The sequence below is a fragment of the Xyrauchen texanus genome, chromosome 4, assembly GCF_025860055.1.
Source record: "Xyrauchen texanus isolate HMW12.3.18 chromosome 4, RBS_HiC_50CHRs, whole genome shotgun sequence".
NCBI lineage: Eukaryota > Metazoa > Chordata > Actinopteri > Cypriniformes > Catostomidae > Xyrauchen > Xyrauchen texanus.
This window is the reverse complement of record NC_068279.1, coordinates 18,888,423-18,907,507: the sequence shown is the minus strand read 5'-3', so window position 1 is coordinate 18,907,507 and position 19,085 is coordinate 18,888,423.

Sequence of the window (19,085 nt, the reverse complement as noted above, 5' to 3'; positions counted from 1 at the left end):
GGACACAGAAATAGATTGATCAAGAATCATGAAAGTTCCGTCTCTGTCACGACACTCATTGTATGCTCTTGTTTATAAGTTGAGGATGCAATAGGCCAAGGCCGGAGCTAAAATAACCAGTACCCCCCAGAGAGAATGTGATGAAGACTAGGACAGCAATCTTTCTTAGCACTGATACCCAAAAATTCACACAGGAAAGGTACACTTCCAGATTCTCTCAGTTCTTTAAGAGCTTGTGGGGGTGTTGATAAGAGGTTCCGGCTGTTTTTGTTGTAGTCATGCTTTTAACACCAAAATCAATTTAACATAAGGTCTCAGGGCTCCAAAAGCATCGGAAAGCTTCAGAATTTCACATGACATCTTTTGCAACACTCACTTTACAAGCACATTCAGTTTAAATTTAGTTTTTGATAGACAAAAGAGATGGTTTGTGTTTAGTTATCCCACTTTTCTCCTTCTTAATAATAAAAGCGGAAGAGTGTCACTTCTGTGCCACTAGTGTCACCAAACAGAATTGCAAAAGAAATTGTAAGTACATTTTTTAAAAACAAATACGAGTGGTCCTTGCAGTGGCAAATCTCGCTGCCACAATATCTTACCAAGAGCCTCAGTACACTCTCCAAGTCAAAAGAGCCCACCCCCATGTCTCCATTATGTTTTGGTGCTAAGATATAGTTGTGGCCCCTAGAGGCCCTCAAGGGCCTCATTACACTGCCCAAAGTCCAAAAAGCTCATGCCATGTCTTTACAATCTTATGGTACAGAGATATGGTGATCTTGGTGGTTGCAAGGGCATTGCTAGGTGGTTGAAAGAAAGCAGATTGTCCCAGTTCAAAATCACTCCATTGGTTGAGCCAATGTTGGTGTTTCAGGCTGGTCAGGATGCTCAAACCAACTGCATAACGTTTTGATTGTGCCACAGAGACACATTTTTTACACTTTTTAGCAAAATGTACCTATGAATATAGCTTACTTATAGTTTTGTCTGCATATGAAGATGGGATAAGAGAAAGTATTTTTACATAAACTTTATGTAAAATTTTTCTTTTAATGTTTTTCCTACAAAATATTTAACACTTCAGCTTCAAAGGGGTCATGGCACGAGGAATAAAATTATCCTTGATCTTTCGGCATATTAGAGGTCATTGTTCTATAAATACATACTGTACGTTTCAGAACTGAAAACTTTGTTTGATAGTTGCTGTTCTTAAGTGAACATTTTGAAACATTCGGATGAAATGTGTTGGCTGTACATTGTTAACCCTGAAATATAGTTTTATAAATTGTAATGAAAAGTTTATTCATTTTTTTTTTCATTTCACTTAACCAATCAGAACAGTGGGCATTTACGTTTAAGGGTCAGATACCTTTAAACCGAACTTTTAAAACATTAACTAGCATAGATCAAGAAAGTCTCATTGGACCAAAGAAATGGATGAAAAATTGTGGAACATTAGTAGGAGCACCAGTGCCTATTTGATGTTTCATCTGAACTGTACCACAACCAGGTGGGGAAAGAGAAGAGTTGAAGAGAAATTGCCAATTCTCTTGGACAGTCAGGTAAGCAAATAGGTAGATTTTTCAGTAGGAGGTACTTTTTCATATTGTAACCAATAAAATATATGATGCCTTTAGGCGATAGCTAAGCGGGAACGTGATCGTGGCTGAGCAAAAACTAGAGTGAAAATCGGCAGGGCATTTGATTCCTGGAGAGAACTTAGTTCGGTTTTGGGGATCAAAACTGACCCTGAATTAGAATTCTTCTTATTGGACAGGTAAGCTTACATAACTGCAAAGCATGTGAAATATAGTGCAATAAAAATGTATCTGTGTAATTTTAGCTAACTTGATTTCGCCTTCTAATGCTGATGAATTGCAAGCTACCTTGCTTCGTAACTTTCAAATAATTTCAACAATGTTCTCTTCATACAAAAAGTCAGGTATACAGGATAAATTTAAGCAAATACTCTGGTTTCTTATTCGTAGTACAACATATGACATTCAAAACATACAATAGTGCAACAGTAAACTATCTGGTATTGTTTGGTAGTATGTAGCTGTACAGTATGTGTGTATCAGTATGCTATGTTAGCTTATAAGTAGTTTTAGTTCATCTGACAGCAGGATGCTGGTGAATCTCGTTCAGCCTCTTTGTACGTTACGTTATTGTTTTGGTCGATGCTTGCTCGCATCGCTATGGAGTGTGTGCACGAGCAACAGGTAGCTGGCTGCAGTTCACTTAACGTCCACAGGTATCATTAATAACAAGAGTTTCTGAATCTTACATACCGCACCTTTAATTTAACTGATCTATTTATACTTTATCCTTACTTTTAACTGTAAAGAATTTGTATAGCTTTATGCCCAAGGCTGTTTCCCAGTAATGTTGCAATTTTATGATTTAAAGATCATCTTACATTATAGGCTACATTATTTTACGATACAGTGTTTAGACCTGAAACCAGAAGATCAATGAATGAATGAAGTATCTCAATATGGAGATATGTAGTTCAATACAATGTCGAGGCCTGTCGTAGTATAGGCTATCTGTGTGCATCTGTTTTCAACCAAAGGAGTGGTTCCTGAAGTGCCAAGTCAAGTCATTTATATTTGAATAACGCTTTTCACAACACACATCGTTTCAAAGCAGCATTACAGAAAATTATGCTGTAACACAAAATTAAGCTGTAATGTTTGTAATGTCTTAAAGTCTTCATTCTGCGATTTGATAAAAAAAGAGCCCACTATAATAATAAAATCATTACACTCTAAATGCATTCATCTCGGGCCACTTTTATAAATCCCTAAGAAGCTGAGCATCAGTACTTCTGAAACCTGTTCTTCACAAAGCCATAATTTTTTCCCTTATTAAATAAATGTTCTATAACTTTAATAGATGTGTAGACAAGATGACATGCAATTTTCACATTTGCCAGCATTTTTCATATTATTTTTGTGTTAAAAGATTTGTCTGTATTTCAGCACCTGTACGGTCGCACCAGGCCCCGTGCTGCGGTGGGGCCCCGTGGCGATCGGTTCTACCTCCCTCACCCCCCGCTAACTGGTGCGGTCCCACTGGAGATCATTACTGACATGGAGATGGCTATCACGGGGTACCCCGGCCCACGAACACTACCGACAGGGACAAGACATTTTACCTCGTTATTAGTAGAAAATGTCTAATTTTTACCGGATCAGCAAAAAATATAAAACATGAGGATAATCTCGTTGTTTTTTTACTCGAAAATATTGTTATTTATTACATATTTTGTTATTACCAGAAAGGATCAAATGTTTTGGTCAAAAATAAGTCATTTTTACCATATAATAGTAACAACACAAATGAGTGAAAGTATGTGGCAGCACTGTTTAAAATCTGCTGTTTAAAAAGAGGACGTGGCTCAGCACATTTGTGAAAAAATCATTAATGCATTTTTTAGAAAATCAGGATTGTGGTTCAGAAAATTGTGCCAAAAGTCACGTGACTCACTCGTGGTATGTATATCTTCACATCGGTTTTTGTATTTGTTCAACAATCCTGAAGCATCTGTAGAATGGATTGGATTTATTTGTGAAATATGATGTAGGCTCATATGAAACAAATTTTTCATATTTGTAAAACACAGTGAATTTGTTTGTTAAGCCAGTGGTACATGACAACTACTCATCATTTTCTCTCAAATGGCCTTTTGTATTTGCAAATCACTTTCTGTTTGTTTGAGAGTCGAGTTTTTCTTTGCAATACAGTTTGTGTTTGTTTGAAAAACGTTCTATTTGTTTGTTTACGTTTGGCAGAAATCTGGCTCCATAGGGCTCCACATGCTAATTATATATTTATCTCATAAAAACACAGCTTTTGCTGTTAAATAATCTCACTAGGACATGTCATAATATTATTTTAATTTGTGTGCTGAATGTTTACAAAGTGACATTTGAATGTCCAGTGGTATTGGTTTTTGGGGTTGGAGCATTTTTATGAGCACATTTTTGCAAGTACATGAGTGCGGTATCAGACCTGATTCCGATACCAGTATCGGGACATCCCTAATTAGGCCTATGTTTTTGTTGTTGTTTTTTACATTTACCATGGTACTTAATTTTGACAGTATCATGGTAATGCTTAGTATGTGTGTAACATGTTATTTAATTTTTTTACATGGTATTTTTAGCTGAAGTATGTAATTTCTGCACCACTAAAGCAGCATTCTGAATACACCCCTCAGCTCGATTGAACAAACAAACAGCCCCGCCCCAACTAAAGCCAAAGTTATGTTGTTTGGGGCAGATCTAAGCTGGTCAGTCAACAAACTCAGGATTTGTTATAATGCCACAGAGATAATTAACCTATAAATGGCTTACTTATAATTGTCTCTGCACATGAAGCTTTAAATAACTTGGGGCACCATGTAAATACCATGGTAAATTAATTTCAGTACCATGGTAAATGTCAGAGTATCATGTTATTATTATCTGCATAATTGCACCATCATACTGTAACATAACTTTTTTTTGCAGGAGGAATTACCCAGAGTTCCATTACTCTTTAAATTGATTCTTCGAAATACATATCCGCTGCCAACAAACCTGTATAATCCTCAAAGGAGAGAAATAATTTGTCACTGATGGAATGACTCATGAAGCTAGCCAGCCAGCAAAGTGCAGACATCTCTCCATAATAGCTCTACAATACTGTGTCTTGACCTTTCACCAGAAGGCCAGGCGAATTCTTGTCCTGGTGTTCTATTACCCTTGTAGTGTTCAGAAAAACAGTCACTGTCATGCTTTATTAGTCTTCCAATAGAGAAAAGCTACAGGCATACATAACCCTAAAGATTTTAGATTTATAAGATTACAAAACACCTCATTTTGCTCCAATCTGCTAATTAAATTGAGTTTGACAGCTAAGCTCAGGCATTGACAATCACAGTCATCTGTGGCAAGAGCTGAAACAGCTTGATACAAAGTGGCCTAGAACAGATGTGAGCATGCAACTTCTCTTCTCTCTCCTGATTCTTTGCCCATGGGGACTCAAATTAGGTTCCTTGAACAAACTGAGAATGAGTGGAGACTATCACTCAAAAACAATAAATAGATCATGTATTAAACAGCACAACCCATTTACAGTAAATGCATATCTGTAGCAACTCTTAAGTATTGGAAGGCTGATTTCAGTTTACACTTCATCAATGATATTGAGAGGGAAAATTCATTAATAATCATGCAGCAGTTAAAGCTGGATAGCTTTGCTTGAATAAGATGGATCGTCCTCTAATTGCCAAAAAAAATCTTATCAACAGTGCGCATTAGATACTGTGAATAAACCTGTTGATAAGAAATGAGAGAGGTAAGAAGTGAGACAGACACACAAAGAAAGGAAGAGAGGGAGTCAGAGAATAGACCTACCATTTGAGAAAGGGCATGCCGTCTGGGCAAATACTGGACTTGTATTCATTGAGACAGGCACAGGCTTTCACCCTTTTTGACAGGCCATGTCTGGGTCAAGATATCCAGGCCTTTCTTTTCCTGGCATTCAGCGGAACGAATACCACTAGCAGTCAGAACTGTGACATGTCTGCTACACTTTAAGACACAATAGCCACATACACACTAAAAAGTGTGTCTAAATTGTCTTTGGAGAGAAACAATCACAATTAAATATGGGAGTAAATCCTCTAAATTATAGTTCCATGGATGTAAAAAACACAGGAGTCACTCCTACTACTCCAAACTTTTGATGGATTACATAGTGATACTATGTCAATATTTTGGCATATTGCAGTTGTTAACACAAGACAGGAATGCAGTTTGGTGTTAGCTATTTTTAACAAAAGACATATTTGCAATCAGAGACGTAATGTCCAGCAATTATTTTTAGCAAACAGCCGTCAACAGAGACGCCATGTTTTGTTCAAGTTTTTTAAGCTGCTGTTTTTAAACAGCATGCACTATTTGGACTGTAATGTTTGAGTTACTCCTTACAGTTGAGTCTTGTCACTTATCTCCATCTTTGTAATTTACATAATGAGAATCAGAATGGGATTTGGATATCAAATCACTTTATTGTCACGCGACCTTATGCACAAGTGCAACAGTGGGTGAAAGTCTTGTGTGCAGTTCCGAGCAACATAGCAGTCATGACAGTGGCAAGACATATACCAATTTACAATAAACAACATATTTATACAACACAATAATAATATACAATGTACAGTAAACAATACACACAATATAGAATGCACATACAATAAAAAATAAAGAGTATATGAAAAATATATATACAGTAGTTATATTGTGGAGAATATATTTGACAGTCCAGTGTAAGATATAAAATAAATAAAGTGCAGTGCTGATTATTGATCGTGAGAGATCAAGAGTTCAAAAGTCTGATTGCTTGGGGGAAGAAGCTGTCATGTAGTCGGCTGGTGCGGGTCCTGATGCTGCGATACCGCCTGCCTGATGGTAGCAGTGAGAGTAGCCCATGACTCGGGTGGCTGGAGTCTCTGATGATCCTCTGAGCTTTTTTCACACACCGCCTGTTATATATGTCTGGAGGGAGGGAAGCTCACCTCCGATGATGTGTCTGGCAGTTTGCACCACCCTTTGCAGGGCTTTGCGGTTGTTGGCGTTGCTATTGCTGTACCAGGCGGTGATGCAGCCAGTCAGGATGCTCTCTCCAGTGCTGGTGTAGAACCGTGTTAGGATGTGGTGGTTCATTCCAAATACTTCACTCCTCAGAATATTGACAACCGTATTTAGCCTACATGATCACACAGTAGTCGCATGTTTTTTTACTAGAGTTCTGGTACTCTAGGATGTGCCACATTATGCCGACTCACAAACAAGCAGCATCTCCTATCAGACATTTTTGCATTGGCTCCACTGTGTTTATCTCTGGCACAACTGTAAGCATGTTGCGTCAGCAGCGTGGGAGACCACAGTTTGGATCCCTTGTTGAAACAAGAAAGTAATCATGTTTGTTTAATCAGTGACAAGCATAATTCAGAGGTTGCATTTTTCCCTTAAATCTAAATGTTTTACTCCACTAATGGCTACATTAAGGTTTGGGGTGAAGGGTACAGTTTAGAAAATATGCATTTCTCTTCACTGAATTACAGCCTGCACAGCTCAAAACAACTTTTGTTTTCTCACTTTTGGTGCCTCTCTGTAGACATTATATCTGGAAAATGGAGCTAACGTGTGCCCATATGCCCAACAACACTTAGCACTTTGGCAACAGGGCCACAGTATCTCACATTTTGTTAAGTGTATGTATCTAATAGGTGGTCCGCGTTCTAAATCACTAAATCAACATTGTATAGTTTGTCTTTTTATGTTAATGATGAGAGGATTGTTTTTTCTTCTGCAATAATTAAAGGAATAAAGCATCCAAAAAAAATTAAAAATCTTTACTTACTCCCCCCATGCCTTTGCAACCCCACATACTTTTCTTTCTCACAGAGGACTTGAGAGTATGAGAATAATATATAGTTCCCTGTTCTTAGCCTTGTCCTACGGTTCAGTGTTTGGATTTTTGTTGGAACTGCCAGATCGTGCCGAAAGAAGATGATGGCAATGAAGAGTAGCTTCCCCTTATGGCTAGACGGGATCTAAACTGGTGGTGATGGGGTGGTGAGGGTGAAAATAACTGTGGTATAAGGAAGCGATGAAGGACAGCTGTTCAGAGCTTCTAAGGTAGATGCTGGATTGTGATTGGATGAGATGGCTGAATTGAATAAAAGGATGCGATAGTGCTTACTATGATCCATCTGCCAGAACTACTGCATAGGTTTCCATTTCTTCCATTAAACCAAAGAAGGAGATTCTGAGCAGCTATTTTCTATGCAATGCAAGTGTAAAGTGATTTTAAATCCCAAGCACCATAAAATTATGATCAAAGTATTAGGGTTAGGTTAGGGTTAGAAAGTAGTCTGTATGACTAGTGCACTCTATTCCAGGTCTTCTGAACCTTAACCAGTTAATTCATAGATAAAAGTCCCTTCTGCCATTGTTCATTATCATTTATCATCATTTTTAAAAGTTGTGTTTGGTCATGTGACATGCTAGCAATTGCATTTGTTGTCAATGCATCAAACCTGGAGCAGCACGAATGATATGAGAAAAATGGCTTGGAATATAATGCACAAGTCAAGTAGACTACTCTTTATATAGGCTACTTTTATGTTGCCTTTTGCCATGTAGAATCTTATATATCACTACATAAAATAATGCTGGATTGGAATGAGTGAAGGTGAGTAAATTATGACAAAATAATCATTTTTGGGTGAACTATTCCTTTAGTAGTACAGGTTTCTTGGAACGTGCCCACTTCTAAATAATAGATGCCCTGCCAAAAGCTGCCAGACAGTCTTTATTTCAAGTGATGAAAGTTTCTGTAAACATTCATCTCTTGACAGCAAGTCCAACTGCATTAAAAACACTCCCACTGTCAGGGTCACTCGCATTCGCCATGGCCTGATGAGAAGAGACGAGGCATAACCACGAGACAAGCGCAGGTTTGCAAGGTGATGAAAATAAACCTGAGCACAGCAGTCAGGACATGACGTCCTCGCTAGTCAGGGCTCTTTCTTTAGCATGCTGTTACTTGTTCAGGCAGACAGTAGCATGAGGCCACATCGAATAACGTGTTACACAACACCCACGCTAGATGACCAGGTTCAGAATAAGTATGTGCGCTGCGGGTACACAAAACAGCATAAACAGTGATATTTAGTACAAATACCACTTATGCAACATACTGTGCTGATTCCACTGGCATGCCTCTGTTCAACTATCCTCATTCATTTCTGACTCATTCCTGTTGTTGCCGTCAACATCTGTTTTCACATCTGGTGAGCAGCAGCATTACTTGAAAGCCCATTTGTGATAAGTGCATGAGTGTTCATTAAATCTTTTTATTTTGTTTTACTGCTGAATGCACAACGGTTTAACAAAGTGACATTTATCCAACTTGACAACCCTGACAACTCTTAGTATTTACACTTGATCCTATCACAAGTGGTCAGGTGAAACAGATCATCATTTACACCTGGTAGTAATGAAGCAGTAGTCTCCTGATACCACTTGTGATTGTATTTTGACTACACTCACTACTTCAGTGTTTTACTGTATGCTGATGAACAAGTTAACATAAAAACATCAAATTTCAGCACACATTTGCTTCCAAATACACTTCAAAAATTGTATCTCACTGCAAATGTGAATTTGTGAAATGTTTTGAATAAAATGCTCTTTTTTATTTAAATTTTAATTGAGCAACAGTATTTATTGAACTTTGAATGCGCTTCACATGATCTAAGTCACAGCATTTAGAAAAAATTCAAGTTAAGGTATGTACAGTATATGCAGGGTTTTTTTTTTCAACGGACGGCTATGTATCAGTTATCAGCTCTTTTAAATCTGCACGTAACTGGTTTAAACCCCTTGTTTTTGAGCAATGGTTGATTGGCGGCCTATAGCTGTTGTCCGGGAGAGAGCAGGACGCATTAACATTCATTTTACTTACGTTGCATTCACGCCTAACATCAGTTTGTTCTCTGGGAATTATTGGACCCACGCCCTTTGGAACTGCTAGTGCTATGCTTTCTAGTTGAGCTACAGGAACAGTAGCAGTTCTGAAAACAGAAAAGAGAGAAACACATGCAGTAAAAGTAACGCTATGAATTCAGAGAACAGCTGAGTGTGGAACACCTAAAGTGCTAAGCGCTCTTTGATGTTGAGGCTATATCCACAGATAAATGAGAAGACAGCCTCTCTAAATTGAGAGCCATTACCACACTGTGATTGCCGTAAATAAAGTAGGCCAATTATGTTGATTCTGACAAAAAAATACATTTTGACTCAGGTTACAGTGAGGCACTTAAAATGGAAGTGAATGTGGACAATTAAATTGAATGTGTCCAATTTTTGGAGGGTTTAAACACAGAAATGTGAAGCTTATAATTAAAAAAAAAAAAGCAATTGCATTAACTCTTCTGTTAAAACTTGTGTATTATTTGAAAACTTGTGTATTATTTGAGCTGTAAAGTTGTTAAAATCGTAATTTTTACAGTCGTTTTAGGGTTTGTTGACATCATCTTGGTAACCAAGTTGTAAAATTGACTAGAACTTTACACAGAAAAGGTTAGTATGTGATTTTATCACACTAAAATCATGTTGTTGCATATTAATAAAATGGCATATTGTTTATGTCTTGTGGCTATACATCTGAAACAGTGAGTATTTTACATTAATAATTTGGCCCCCATTCACTTCCATTGTAAATGCCTCACTGTAACAAAAGATTTTTGCTTTTTTTTTTAAAGAAAAGGAGGGATAAAATTCATGTTTGTGGTAATCAATATTATTCCTCAAATGCTGTCGATTGAGCTTAACATGTATTTAACCCAGATTATTCCTTTGTAAACAGCTAAATAAATACATTTAAATATAGGAAAAGGAAAAATATGTCCTGTGTGTTTTAGGAGTATTGTGGTTCATGCACAAGTAATAAGTGCTTTTTCAACACCAGGCCGAACAGTTCTGAGCACAGTGAATAACGGTTCTAGTATCATTTGCACTTCATGGTTTAGTATGGTTTGATTACAAACTCTTCCCAGCACAAAAGTCTCAGCACAGTTATCTAACTGTACCCTGTTCTAATCCTGATTTTATTGCACCACAGTGGAAACATACCCTAACCATGCCAATGAGCTCAGATTGGTACGGAACAGCACTTCTCTGCAGGCAGTTTATGATTGTCCCCTAGACTGCCAATGTAAGTATATTTCTGTCAATGCCTTTTTTTATTGTTCTCATAATCTGTGGTATGAGTTGAAATATTTTTTTCTGGTAATCGACAGCATCGTGCTGTCGATTCCCACAAAAAAATTATTTCAACTAGCAAATAGAGCTTAGCTTGTATTTAATCCAAAATATTAATTAAAAAATATTTTCCATTATTAGTATGCAGAGACTTGCGCTTACAGTAACCGCTTGGTTACCCTTACCGCTGTTTATTCTTTTATGACACATGGTACACATGGATGCGAAAATGCATTACATAACAGCAATATGTGGAAAGTCTCAGTGGAGCTTTTCTATCCATACTCCAACCTCCACATTCACCATGTGGCCTCATGGCATTAATATCACTCAGTGAAGCAGAGCGGGATGGAGAATTCCCCTGTTCCATGTAATAATGATGGATGTACTTGGGCAATGCACATAGTAGCACTTTTCTCCCATCAGCACACATTCCCCTAATCACTTCAGACACCAGGATGCTCCAGCTTGTCATGCCTAATAACCTAACTAGATATAGATGATGCAATGTTACCTCTCTTCTGTGAGTGTTAGTCAGACGTCCAGGCAGTGATTACTGTATACATCATAAATCTCAGTTTAGAGTCAGTCACCCTCTTATTTCATCCATTGGCACGATAGGTTATAGAGTATTGGCAGGTTTGCAGGATCACTTTGCTGCAGAATGTCAATATCAAAATCCAGCTGCCCCCTCTTGTCTACACTCATGCATCTGCAGCGCTCTCTCATCCTGGATTATTGATCTGATCTTTATAGTCTATATCCAAATTAAATCCAATTAACCTTTAAAAACTGCAGCAGAGAGGCAAGCAGGCAAATTAAGATGGACTTTCCATTAACCCTCATGCTGGTGTGCAGACACTTGAGGTGTAAAAATAAAAAGGGAACCCGTCCCCCCATTCCCCCAAACACAATATTTGAAGCCCCTGAAAAGAGATGTGTCAATTAAATAAAATAATCATCACTCATAATGTTTAAAATTTGTTTAGTTTCAATGTTGTATGCCTACATTATGATTATGTCCCTCTTGGAAGTTTGCTAAGACCCCCTGGTTAAGAACCACTGATCTATCACATGTTTACATAGAAAAACATGTAAAAAACATTGCATATGGACATTAATCTGATGGCTGCTCTATTTGCTAACCCAGTTTCTCTAAGTATTATCTTTGCCCTAAACCTCACACTGTGCTTGACCACTACAGATATTTTTAACTGTTATTGATTTGACCTTTTGCTCTTGCTTAATATGGCATTACAGAACATTCAAGCTACTCAAAGAGAATATAATCAGTACCCAATGCATTGCCAAGCAGCATCAGCTATTTTTAAATTTAATACACTTTTCAAACAATATGTTTTAGAAGACACAGTGCCGTATAGATACCACATACAGGAAGGTAATTGGTTTTACAGTGTATTGCATTTTTGTGTAATGATAAGACAATGACAGTGAAGCGGTGTTGTGACCTTGGTTTATGTGGGGCAAATGCCAACAGAGCACACATTCTGTTTATTTCTGGCAGTCTATATTTGTGTTGGTAGAAGATTGATCACTCCCCTCTCTCTTCCTCCTCCATGCACCCTCACACTGAAACAAACTGCTTGGCTAGCATACAGTCTATCTCCATTTTTCTCCATGTGAAACCAATGCTAACTTTTTAATGGCAAATGGTTATATATATATTTTTTTATTTATTATTGTGTTTATAATTCCTGATTGGACAATAGAATGTTATGTTGTGGTACTGACAAGCTTGTCTGACTCATTATTTTTAATGAACCATAAGTCTCCCACGACCATACATTTCACAACCTCAACAATACAGCACCAATTAAACACTGCACTTCAGGTCACTATTGGAAACATACATATATGTGTATATATATATATATATATATATATATATATATATATATATATATATATATATATATATATTTGTTTTAAACAAAATTTGAGAAAAACACTCCCAATATCTTTTAAGCATAACACAGCAATTATCAAAATTTAAAATGACATTTAAAGTGACAAATTTAAATTTAAACAGTAGAGAGCTGTATTATTGAACATGACTACAGACTGGCCAATTATCTAAAATATTTTGGCAGAACATTTATGTTCCCTTTACAAAAAGCTTCACTATGATGCTGTGCTTTTGCTAAGTGCTTTGGGAACACCTCTCAGTGTGACCAGCTGTGAATATGTATGCAACACGGCAATGAACATTGACTGGAATTTATAGCCTCTGCCGATGTAATCATTGGACGCACCTGGCGCAGTGGCTATAAATAGATGCATCAACGGTGAATCATCACACATTTCGTCTTCAGAGCCATTCTGTGTTGTGTGCTATCACAAACTGTCAAACTTTCTTTCCTCTGTTAGGAGTTAGATTCTGTTAAGCAGTGTGCAGTGAACCTTTTCCCCTTTCTGTTTCCTCTGAAAAGAAAAAAATATCTATCTGTCGTTTTAAGACAAAATGACTGAAAATCAAGGCAAACGATTTTTCCCTGTCTCTGGTCTATGACTGAGACGGACACGCATCAGTTTTGTTTTGTTTGTTTGGGGGAAGAGCATGCTGCTCTCGCGCTGGGGCGGGGCAGGTGCGAGCATTTCGATCTGTTTTTGGGCGAAATGCTTCACGCTCGCCTCGCTTACTTCCGGGAGTCAGCACCCACACTTTCATCGTGTTACTCAGGCATGTGTCTGGCTAAGGAGCAAGAGACGGGTCTACCCCTTTCGCTCGCTCTCTTCCCAGATCCAGCTGATCCTTCTCGTGAGCCTGAAGCGCGCCTCGGCGTCTCTTCATTTCACGAGGAGGGTGCTGAACCTCTCTACATTCCACAATAATAAAGTTGAGTTCATAGGCGGAAATCGGGGGTCAGGAAAATAATAAAAATGCAAACGGGGCAACAACAAAAAACCCTTGGTGTCCCCTTCAAAAATTGCTCTTGAGAATTGTTATTTTTATTGTCCCCCCAACATTTTTATGAAATTTTCGCCCCTGGTTGAGACATTACTTGAGGTGGTTACTCGGGCTGTGGCCAGACTACAGCTAGACTGGCCACGTGAATAAGAGACCCGCCCCCCCCCCTAAACGGCCAAATTATAAGGAGCGATTTCTGTCTGGTGGCCAAAAAAAAAAAGAAAAAGGAAAGGAACGCTGTATTAGTCCCTTCCTTTCTTTGATGACCTCCATGACGAGTCTTTTTCATTCATGGAGGAATCTTTTTACTTTCTGTGTCTTCATGCCCTCGATGTTCGACTATTGTAGGTGCTGAGATACGGGGCTATTATTTGATGCTGCCGGTAGAAGAGACACTTGTGGGTTATCGCTCGCCTGGCTCGACATCATCACTAAGAGACCCACTCTCCCCACAAAGCCATGCAGGACTACCTCCATACTAGTGGTGACGGCTTATCAAGCAGCGGGTCAGGCTGGTGCTGCTCTGCACACAATGGATATATTACAGGCTTACCAGGCTGACCTGATGCAGGACCTGAGTGCGGGAACTGCGCTCTACGAGCAAGCCTTTTCTGAGCTTCGTCGAGCCACGGACCTATCTCTACGCGCGACCAAACAGACAGCCCATGCTATTGGCCGGTCTATGTCCGCTTTGGTCAGCAAAGGAAGACATCTGTGGTTCAACCTATTGGGCATCAAGGACAAAGATTAAACTTTCCTCCCTGTTGCCCCGGTTTTGCCTTCTGGATTTTTCGGAGACGCCATGACTACGGTTATCTCCAGGTTCCAGGAGGCAAAAAGCCATGAGGAAGCTTTCGGACAATTCTTTCCTCGCTGCATTCAGGGGGCGGGGCTGTTGGCCACCCAATCCCGCCCCGGTCCTGCTAGAAGGGAGGCTCAAAAACAGAGCGTGGCGAGTCGTGCTCTTCCTCATAACGACTGGGGACAGGCTCGTCGCCCCCGACAGCCTCCAAAGCAAGACCTCAGGGCAGTTATTTCAAAAGGAAAAAACCCTGAGGGTCTTGCGCTCAACCCGGTGGGGGTAGCTCCCCTCGGGACGGGGTGCGTGTACCATCCACTTCGCCCCTCCCAGTACCTTCACTAATCCTCTCCTTTCCTGCCGCCTCTGGTGTTTCAGGAGGCAGAGGCTTCCAACTAAAAGTTGGGTGTACCGCTGTTTCCTGCCTTATTACAGGACGCGGAACACCCAACATCCCCTCAACAGGAAGTTTCGCAATTAGTATCCATTCTAAAAAACCTGGCAGCGTGGAAACTTCTGTCCGGTATTTCTATGTGGGCTCTAAGAACAGTAGAAAGAGGCTACAGAATTAAATTATCTCGCCATCCTCCGCGTTTCAATGGCGTGGTCGCCACTTCCGAGAAACCGGATCAGTCATGTCTACTGTAAGAAAAAACAAAAACAAAACTCCTGGTTAAAGGGGCCATAGAACATGTTCCCCTTCCTGAGAGAGAGTCAGGTTATTACACCATATACTTCCTGGTTCCCAAGGAGGGTGAGGGGTTGCGTCTGGCATTAGATCTTAAATCCTGAACAACCCAGTCTGGGTGTTCAAGTCCAAGATGCTGCCTATCAAGACGATCGTGTCACAAGCCCAACATCACCTTTGGCTGGTCACCATCGATCTTATGATGCACTTCTTCAATTAGAAGTTCTGCCGCAACACAGGAAGCTCCTGAGGTTCGCTTTCGGGGGTGAAGCCTTCCAGTATCGGGTTCTTCCATTCGGCCTAGCCCTCTTAACTCGCACATTCACAAATGCATGATGCAGCACCGGCTCCTTTGTGACTCCGGGGCATCCGCATTCTGAATTACATAGACGGCTGGCTGATCCTAGTGCAGTTCCAGCAACTGGCAGTTCAGCACAGTGATACCGTCTTAACTCATCTAGTTTCTCTGGGGTTGAGGCTCAACGCCATGAAAAGCATCCTCTCTCCCACTCAGAACACTGTCCATTGGGTATGGAGTTCGATCACTATGCGGGCACAACTGTCTCCCGCTAGAATAGAGTCCATTCAGTATACCCTGAGCAAAGTCAGGCTAGGTCAAGGTTCTACTAGGTCTCAGGGCGACTGCGTCCTCGGTGATCCCTCTGGACCTTCTGCACATGAGACCGTTTTTGTTGTGGTTCAAAGGGGATTTCTAATAAGGATTACGCACCTCAGGCTTCGTTCCCTTTCTATGTGGTTCAGACCCCGGTTTTCTACCTTGGGTCCCACTCTAGGTGCGTCTTGTTGTCGCAGGCTGCTAACGACAGACGCCTCCCTGACACGCTGGGTAGCGGCCTTAAGTGGTCGTCCAGCTTAAGGGGATAGGAGGGTTGTCAGCTCGGTTCTCACAGTCACAGTCTCAAGTTGATGGCTGTATTTCTGGCCCTGAAATACTTCCTCTTGAGGCTGCCATGTCTTGGTGATCGTGGTGGCGCATACATGGCACAAATGCACCTGTATGCGTTTCCCTCTACTAAGTTCATATTACAGAACCAGCTAACTGCCAGTTTGCTTCAGTTCTGGATTTTCTGTAGGAAGAACGGTCAGAGGGCACTTGCCTCGCCACTGCCAGGTTCTATGTGGCCTCCACTTTGGTTTGCCACACCTTGGTGGGCGGGGTGCCCTCTAAGAGGAATCCTCTGCTAGGATTAGGACCTCTTCATAGGACTGAGCAAGTAGTCCTTGAGGGTTTGATTAAGACCCCCCTTTTTAAACCTCTAGAGTTAGAGTTTTTTCTTATGGCAATTACGTCTCTAAGGAGACTTGGGTACCTACAGGCTCTGTCTCTTTTTGCCGGCCTGTTTAGAGTTAGCCCCAGGTATGACCAAAATCATTCTTTGCACCCTCACCCTGACTACCTGCCCAAGGTGCCTTTCGCGGCCCTTGACCGGTTATTCTCTAAGCCTTCTGCTCCCTGCCGTTTGTAACGCCGGAGCAGCTAAGACTTCTCAGGCTTTGTCCAGTCTGTAGCCCTCAGACTTATGTCCACCGCACTAGCCAGTGGCGTAAGTCAGGGCAACATTTTTTTGCCATGGGAGCTGCAACCGAAGGGCGGCCACCTACAAGCAGACTATGTCGCATTGGGTGAGGGACGCTACTGCCCTGGCCTTCGAGGCGCGATCAAGCTTTGCCAGTAGGTATCAGGGCTCACTCCACCAGAGGGCTCGCCTCCTCTAAAGCCTTGGCTACAGGTCTTCATCTGCAGCAAGTTTGTGATGCGGCAGGTTGGTCCTCTCCACACACATTCATTAGACTTTTACAGTTTGGATATTCTTGCCACTCCGGGCTCTTATGCCCTTAAGTTGACATCTCGAGCTTATGTCTGAACAAGTTTGTGATGCAACAGGCTGGTCCTCTCTGCACACATTCATCAAATTTTATGGTTTAGATGTTTATGCTACTCCGGGCTCTTACGCCCTTGAGTCGACATCTCAAGCTCATGTCTGAGACCTCTCACGTTCCTTTGAGCACACTTCACAACCGTAGGGTTCCGGACAGCCCCAGTGCGGCGGCGTGGGTATTGCGTTCCGAAAGCGCTTAGCAAAAGCGCAGCATCATAGTGAAGCTTTTTGTAAAGGGAACGTCTCAGGTTACATGTGTAACCCTTGTTCCCTGAAAAAAGCGGAACGAGATGCTGCGCTTCTTTGCCGCACTGGGATGTCCCAGGACTACTCTTCAGACGAAATATCTGATGATGCACCGGTGACGCATCTATTTATAACCACTGCGCCAGGTGCATCCAATGATTACATTGGCAGAGGCTATACATTCCAGTCAATGTTCATTGACGTGTTGCATACATATTCACAGCTGGTCACACTGAGACATGTTCCCAAAGCGCTTGGCAAAAGCGCAGCATCTCGTTCCGCTTTTTTCAGGGAACAAGAGTTACACATGTTAACCCGAGACGTTATATTGTGTGCATTATTTACATTTCATTTTATAGATAATTAAATATATACACACTGGCTGGAATAATGAACAAATAACGTACAAGGAAATTGGTACTTAATTCACTAAAGTTGCATTCAACTGATCACAAAGTATAGTCTGGACATTACTGATGTAAAAAACATCATCACTATTTGAAAAAAAATTCATTTTTTATCAAAGACAAGCCCCATTTCCAGCAGTCATAACTCCAACACCTTATCCTTGAGTAACCATGCTAAATTGCTAGTTTGGTACTAGAAAACTACTAGCCATTATATCAAACATTGCTGAAAGCTATTTATTTCATCAAATTAAGCTTAACATTGTCTTAGTGTTTGTTTTTGATTTGCAACAGTATGCATTTACACATTTGGCAGATGCCAAATCCAAAGCGACTTACATTGCATTTATTACAGGGACAATCCACCCAGAGCAACCTGGAGTTCAGTGCCTTGCTCAAGGACACAATGGTGGTGGCTGTGGGGATTGAACCGGCAACCTTCTGCTTACCAGTTCTGTGCTTTAGCCCACTACGCCGCCACCACCACTCCATGCAATGAATGACACACAAAAAAAGAAACAGCTTTCTCTAGAAAATAATCAGTCAATCATTGTTTTGAGGAATGAAGGTGATAAAACGCTTGAAATTGCCAAGAAACTGAAGATTTCATACAGAGGTGTACACTACAGTCCTCAAAGACAAAGAACAACTGTTTGTAACGGTGGCAGCCCCTGTACTAAATCTAAATACATTTTAATTTCAAAATTAGGGTGCCAGACAGGTTTAGGCCTTTCAAAATTAATACCTTGCCCCAGATAGCTCTAAAAGCCACCAATTACATGAAATAAAACGATAACAAAATAGTGTAACAAAGCATAAGTGTATTTAAATAAAGAAAACAGTAAACAAAAAGGCAAGGAGTCAAAGACTCAAACAAAATACCAACAATAGTCAAATACATAAAACCCAACAGAACACATAATATAAATACAACCCAACAATAATTATTACAGAGTGTGTGTGTGTGTGTGTGTGTGTGTGTGTGTGTGTGTGTGTGTGTGTGTGTGTGTGTGTAAGTAAATGCATGAGAGAGAGTTAAGGCAGGAGTTTGTGGATGGTGCACGCTGGTTTACGGAGAGTTTTGCATGCACCTGTTTGGTGACTGTGGGCAATGCTGCAGGACACAGAGCGAGAGTCCAACACAAGGGAATAAATGTAAGTCTGAAGAAATCAAGGTATTTCCTGGCGCTTCCACTATAGACCTTTATTTTACCATCACACCATGAACGTGGCTCTTCGGCAGTTGCAGATCCTACGAACCCATGCCACTCCACTTTCACTGATGAAGTGCAAAC